Genomic DNA, 6,816 nt, shown 5'->3' on the forward strand with positions numbered 1-6,816 from the left:
AAAAAAAAGTCCAGAAACTCATTAGTCAGTGATCCTTTGAATTGGTGTTTAAATAAGCCATCCAGCTTTGTGAGATTTGTGATAAAGCAATGAGATTTGGCAGCCCTGAGAAGACGGTAACTTTGCCAACAGGAGTTATTTAAAATTCACTTACAATATACAACAGCCCTCAACATTCTGATTGTAGATAGTTTGGGAATTCTTTTTACATAGCAGGTAAAATCTCATCAAATAGTTCTGCCCTTTATATAACTTTTGCTTGCTTCCTCCCCCCCGCCTTCCCATATTTCTCTGATTTTTTTCAAGGAAAGATGTAATCAGCGCTGCTGTCTGGTTGTGCATCCAGTTCACTGATTTGTTAGTGTCTGTATGGGTGCATAAACAGAAAGAAATAGCAACTTTGAAAACAAAGCAATCCTTCTGCTAAATCATTTTCTTCCTCATATTCATTTTGACACCTGAATTATTTAGACCTGAAGTACTTCTGATATATTTCAGGGCCATAATACTAGTTTCACTAGAGCTAAAAGCTTGCGGCGTTATGAGGACACCCAATCTTGACAGGCCAAGGAGTGAATATGGGTTATAGGATGTTCCTGTAGGCTGATTTTTTCCCTCTCCTTGTGCCCAGGAGCCTGTTCTCTCCCTTCCTTTTGAGAGCAGTACTTGCACCCAGCCCAGCCAATGCCACTAGTCTTTCACTGGAGCAGCCACCGTTCTCTCCCCACTTCCCAAACTGCTGCCCCGCTTCCAGGCAACACGGACGTCCACCTGCTTTCTACTGCCCAGTCCTCCCCCTCGCCTTGCCCTGCAGATGCAGCAGTGGCTGGGAAGTGCAGGTCCACAGGCAGAGTCTTAGTTGTGCTCCTGCCTCGACGTGGGAGGACAGGGTGAGACCAGAGGCATCAGGGAATGCCTGCCTGTGCCAAGACACAGCAAGTCATCCAGACTATGTCAGAGGGGTCGTCTCCTGCAGGACAAAGGAAAAGGCTGGGTGAAATGGGCTCACGCCCCAAACTTGCCCCGTGGGCCCATTGCTTTAAGACTGAGTGGATAATTTGCTGAATAGACTTCTGAAACACTCGTCCGTACAAAACAACAGAGCCTCTGTCTCCCCAGTGTTGGTTCCTCTGTTTCCTCAGTTCTTCAGTGCTTTTGGCCTTCTTTCCCCTGAGTAAACTTTTTTCATAGTTGTGTTGGTTTTGAGCCAGATCTGCTTCTTTAAAGCTCATGCCCCTCCTGAATAACTAAGCATTGTTCCCGATTTTTTTCAGTAGTCTGAGAACTTTTTAGGTTGTGCGGCCATGAACATATCTTTCCGTCTACAGTGTGACTATTAGACATTTCAGAGCTCTTTAATTTCAGATTGTCTTTTCAATGGCATACTGAATGTATTATTAAGAACCTGGTAGCACAAGCAAAAATAGCTTATTTTATCCTGTTAAGTTGAGTCTTGTCTTTTCCAGAATGGGCCTTTAAGTGATGGTCTGCAGAGCAAACTGATCCCTGTAGACAGATTCATGAGCAGCCGAGCTGTTCTAATAGTTCACCGACACTGAGAAGCTGAGATGTTCCAGACTCCTCATCTCCCAACCACAGATTTTCACTGTCCCTTAGCTCCTCCTTGGTGTTTGCCATATGCTTCCGTGAGCCACTTCAACTCAGTAACAAGACAGAGGAATATTTAATTTGGGAAGGGGTGTTCATTTCCTTCTGGGTTAGTGTATTGAACCATGCCTTCAGAGTGCAGTTTTATGTTACAGCTAATATAGTAAGACCGTGGGCTAATGCTGAAAAGTGCAATCTTCTCCATCTCTCTCCAGCCATGTATTCCGTCTTGCTCCCCCTTACGTGAGGTCCAGTGACTGTGAGACCGCAGAATGAATCAGGTGAGCAAACCAGTTCAATGGAAGACCATTGCTTTTCTGGTGGATTTGTTTTCTGTCAGATGAGCTTGTTGAAGCAGTTGACTTCAGGGCTGGCCATTGCTAGGTCACTAGACGCAAGGGACTATGTGGCCAGGGGAGGGAACGAGGGATGCTACTCTTGCTCAAGTAAAATTCAGGCCTAGGATTCCTCTGGTGCAAAGCCTTTTCTTCCAACACACTATTGCAATTTCTTAACTCCTGGTGTACTCCCTTACTTTTCATGAACTGGAGGATCGCTTTGGAACTTGGAAGTTGAGCTGTAGAGAACCTCATGTAAGAAGCCCAAGGCAGATACGTGTTTCAGTTTCAATCTGTACCTTTTCCAGGCTACAGTGCTCTTCAGCTGTCTTCTTACTTAGACATCGGAGACACTAAACATCAAGTGTTCAACTGGTCAGTGTTCGGTATACCACACCTTAAAATAATAATGGAAAATATTGACTACAGAAGATACATAACTCCTGAAGGCTCTCAGGTGTCTGACCATGTGTAATAAAACTTTGCAAACAGTACAAATAAAAAGGCAGGAGGATAAGCAAGGAGAGCAAGTGGGAAAAAGAACAGAACAAATAATCATTTCCACTTCCCCTAGATAATGCAAAAATAAAATCCTTTCTGTCAAATATCAACTAAAATAGAATTCAAACATCTTGAGCACTGCTTGGAAGGATGCCACAGCTGTACTTTGGCCAGTGGAGATGAGAATAATTATCCCTTATTTGTCAAGCTGTCTTTACACCATTAATATTTTTAAATGCCTCTGATAAATCATCCATTTCTTATTGCTATTTAAAAAGAAATCTTTATTTCCCTGCTCACTTATGTTGGATAGTGATTTTAGACGGATGAGGTGAGAAAGAAAAAAAAGGTGGTTTTGCTTAGCTGGTGTAATTCTAGAATACATTAAAGATGAGGTAAAAATAGATAATACTATGAGCCAAAGCTTACTTTTTTTGTGGAAGGAGTGTGAAACGCTAGTACATATGGCCAAAACCAGAGTTTGGTACGCCATTCCAGACTGTTCCAGCACAAAATTAGCTCTGCTTTGAACTATATTAAACCTGAGTTACACTGATTTCTCCTGGTGTAAATTTGGGCACAGAGCCCTCAAGACAGGAAGTCACCCAGGCAGAAAGCAGTCGTGGCTTTCAGTCTGCTGGAGGGCTTGTTGGGACCGCTGCTGCCTATGAAGTAGGAGGTGTTGAGTGGGAGAGAGAATCAAAACTGGCCCTGGATAGTGAGGGGAGGAAAAAAAAAAATTAAAAAAAAGAATGTCCTTTGAAAAGGGAAAGCTTGTTTGACAGCTTGGCCACTAGAGATACTCATAATCCTGCCAAGTGTTCCCAGGAATAAAGGAAAATTTGGGGGCGATTAAATATGAGATTTTTTTCCCTCACGAAGCTAAAAGTTAACGCTGACTACTTGATGAAATAAAACATCCAATTAGGGATAATGAGACTCCTGGGGTAACCCCCCAACACATATTAATTTTGAGTCTTCATTAAGTTAAACTTGTTTATTTGGAAAAAAATCTTATTTTACTTGCAGCTCCTGCTGTAACCTGTTTACCAAACACTACTGGGACACCCACACAAGCTTCTATAGAAGCCAGGCTGAAATTTAGAGTTGTTTACTTCCCCTCACAAAAAAAACCCAAGGGCAGCAATGACAGCAGCAGTCCCTGCTCTCCCACATGCTGAATTCAAGCTAGCCTGATAGGAGTTGTAATTTACTTATGATGAGTCTCTTCCCACACCTCCCTCATCCTTTTATTGTGCCCCATTGCCTGCTAAAGATAAAGCTGTCATCTCTTCCCATTTAGACTAGGTCACCTGTGTTTTAACTGGGTGAGTTCATCTTCTGATCTCCAAGATGCTACTGAGATTTGCACCTGCTTCACAGGAATGCAACTCCCAGACAGGTTTTCGAATACCTGCAACTGACATCAGCTTCTGCCCATGAGACTCAGAAAGAGCAGAATACCAGCCAGAAATAGAGGTAGCTGGCTTAAATTAGCTGCAAGGACTGAGTGCTAGGGTGGAGATAAAAAGGAAGATTTATTTAGAACCCTGCAAGAGCAAAAATGAAAAAAAAAAAGTGGTTTCTCTCCTACCAGTTGGAGGTGGGTAAAGGTAAAACTCCTTGTGAAAGATGAGTCTTGGGAGAAGTGAGGCAAGCTTTTATTGGCAGCTGAGAAAACAGTATGATAAACTATTCCAAAAGCAATACAGAATGACTTGTACTCAGCAGCCAAGTAGGATCCCATGGGAGATTCTGAAACCTAACAAACTACTAACAATGCTGGTTCCATGTGAAATGAGGGGAGAGTTCATAGCTGTTAAGCCTGGGAAAGACTATTAACATCAGTAGTAGTCTATCCTGTGTGAAGCAGGCCTTACAATTACACGCATGGATCTCTTCTTCAGGACTATGCCATTTATTTGGACATTAACATATGCAGAAAGGAATCCCGCTCTTAAGTGCTGGCAGATTTATTATGTCTGTAGATGAGTTGTTCAGGCATTAGTGGTAGGGCCAGGTGAGGAAATACTGTAGTTCTGATCATCCACAAACAGATACTGAAAGCACATTGAGCAGTCATTCTTTGTTAGTCACTTATGTGGATGCTTTTAGGTGGCCAAGGGAGTCATCTTATCTGCTTCCAAAATGGATGAAGCCATTCAGCAGCATTGTCAATGCAGAATCAGAGACCGCATCTCAAATTCACACCAAACATCCCTCCAGTAGACAAATCCTAACTACAGTTCATGTTTGCTAGTGTCCTGTCTCCTTTTTAGCTCAAACTGTGACATAGTATTGACATGAGGTCATTAAAAGCTATGCAGTCTTACCATGCCACCTTGTGCTAGATAGGTGGCAGTCAATGAAAATAATCTGCCAAGAGTTCATACATAATTAAAATAAATGTATCGCTCTATCCAGGGCATTTTGAAACGATCCTCGGTGTTTTGCCTGTTTAATCTAAGCTTCTTGTGCCAGGAATTATCTCTTGTGCCTTGTAAGGACACAGAATCTTGCTCAGATCCAAGCTGCTTGTCAGAATTTCATACGTTTTATGGCAACGCTAGCATTGGAAAATGCTTCGTTAAGAGCCGCTTCGTAGGCATGAACTTGGGCTCATAAAGCATATATGCAAAATGTACTCTGGAATACAGAATGTGAAAACCAACCAGCACAATCTGTCACATTTTTACAGACCCTGAAAAGTGTCGTGACAGGAGAATAATTTACATGTTGTTGTTTCTCTCAACCTCACCAAATTCCTTTCTTAATCCCTCACCTGCCCTGCCCCCACCCCAGAGATAATCCTTACAATAGGAGGGAAGGTGGCCAGGCTGGGATCACATGTAATTCTTGTCCCCAGGTGCTTCATAAATCACACTTAGATTATCTGGTAATAAAGTTGGCAATAAAAAGGATGCCGTAGCAGTGAGTTACAGGCATTTGCAGGTGGTATGGCAAGGAGTTTACCCCAGGGAACCCTCTTACTCAGTTGTCTGCTTTTTCCCCCACGGTATGCCTTGTGCTTCTAGTTCTCCCTTGTCTCTGATTTTGTTCTGGTTACTCAGGGCCTGAGTCATACACCTTGAAATAACAGTCACCCTAATTTCCAAATTCAGGCCTCAAAGACACATGAACAATTATGGTGCTTCAAGAAATTAAGGCTCAATTTTGCCAAGGGTTGACGTTGTGAAGTGCTGAGCTTTCTTGCCCTCCGTTGAACAGCATGCCTCTCCCTCTGTTTAGCTTTAAGCTTTGGACTCGTTGCTTGCAATTAAGCACATATTTAAGCTGTTCGGTAGATTGTGGCCTGAGTGTACAGCACCTGGCAGATTCCAGTCCTGCAGGACAGAGTACTCAGGGACACATCTGTGCTAGGGCTGCACGAGTACATTTATTCTAGATGCTGATAACTCTGCCAAGTGCTTCTATATACCTTGCCTTCCAAGCCACAACATTTTGTCCTATAAAATACAGTATAGTTCTAATGTTCCTGGAACATTTCCACAAGCTGGAATTGCATCCAGTATGGATGTAGGCAAGATGCTTATAGAATTGTGGGCAGTCGTATGAACTAACTGGGTTGCTTCTCGTATGACCACTCCACTGTCACAGGAGAGTACCCTTCCACACTCACCCAACAGCTCAAACTCCCTATACAACCAGTATAGATTAGATGTTAGTGCTGGAGATGGCACTACACTGTACTCTTCCTGCCAGCACTGACAATATCTTTCTGTTAGATGCAGATGCAAGCAAAGTCAAAGAATCTCATGGAATTATGTCTAAACTCCAGAACCCAGGAGTACCTCCACAGTAGTCCCAAGTCGAGACACATGTCTCTGGTATGTTGGGGTGAGCCTTGGATGTGTACCAACCTATCCTTTTGCCTCACCCACTTCTTTATACGTTCGTTTCATGGGAAATAAATAAACTCAGGCCAAAAGACAACCATGACACATTCTTCCAGACCCCCAAGCAAGTAACTTACTGTTGGGTATTCTGGACCTGCCTTCTGCATGTAGCCACATGCCCTGTGTTGTTTTAGGGACTTAAGGCCTTCTCTTTCTGTTAACTCATACCACGTGTCTTAGAATACAGTTTTAAAAAATTATTTTTCATGAAACACAGGTAATTTCATCAACAACTTTGTTTTTGTCTCTGTGAAAAGGCTATCCTATCTCTCTGCACATTTACAGTGTGGGATTTCTACTTCTCTCAGACTATCAGATGCCTTGCAAAGGTGTCCCTTGCTCATTAGGGTCCCAAATAAAACTCCTGTCTTACGAATTCACACATGCCTTTGATTCTGTCATCTCCCTAGACAAACAGTTGCCTTTCTTACCAAAACACACAATCCAGGTAC

Source organism: Accipiter gentilis, chromosome 13 (assembly GCF_929443795.1).
Source record: "Accipiter gentilis chromosome 13, bAccGen1.1, whole genome shotgun sequence".
NCBI lineage: Eukaryota > Metazoa > Chordata > Aves > Accipitriformes > Accipitridae > Astur > Astur gentilis.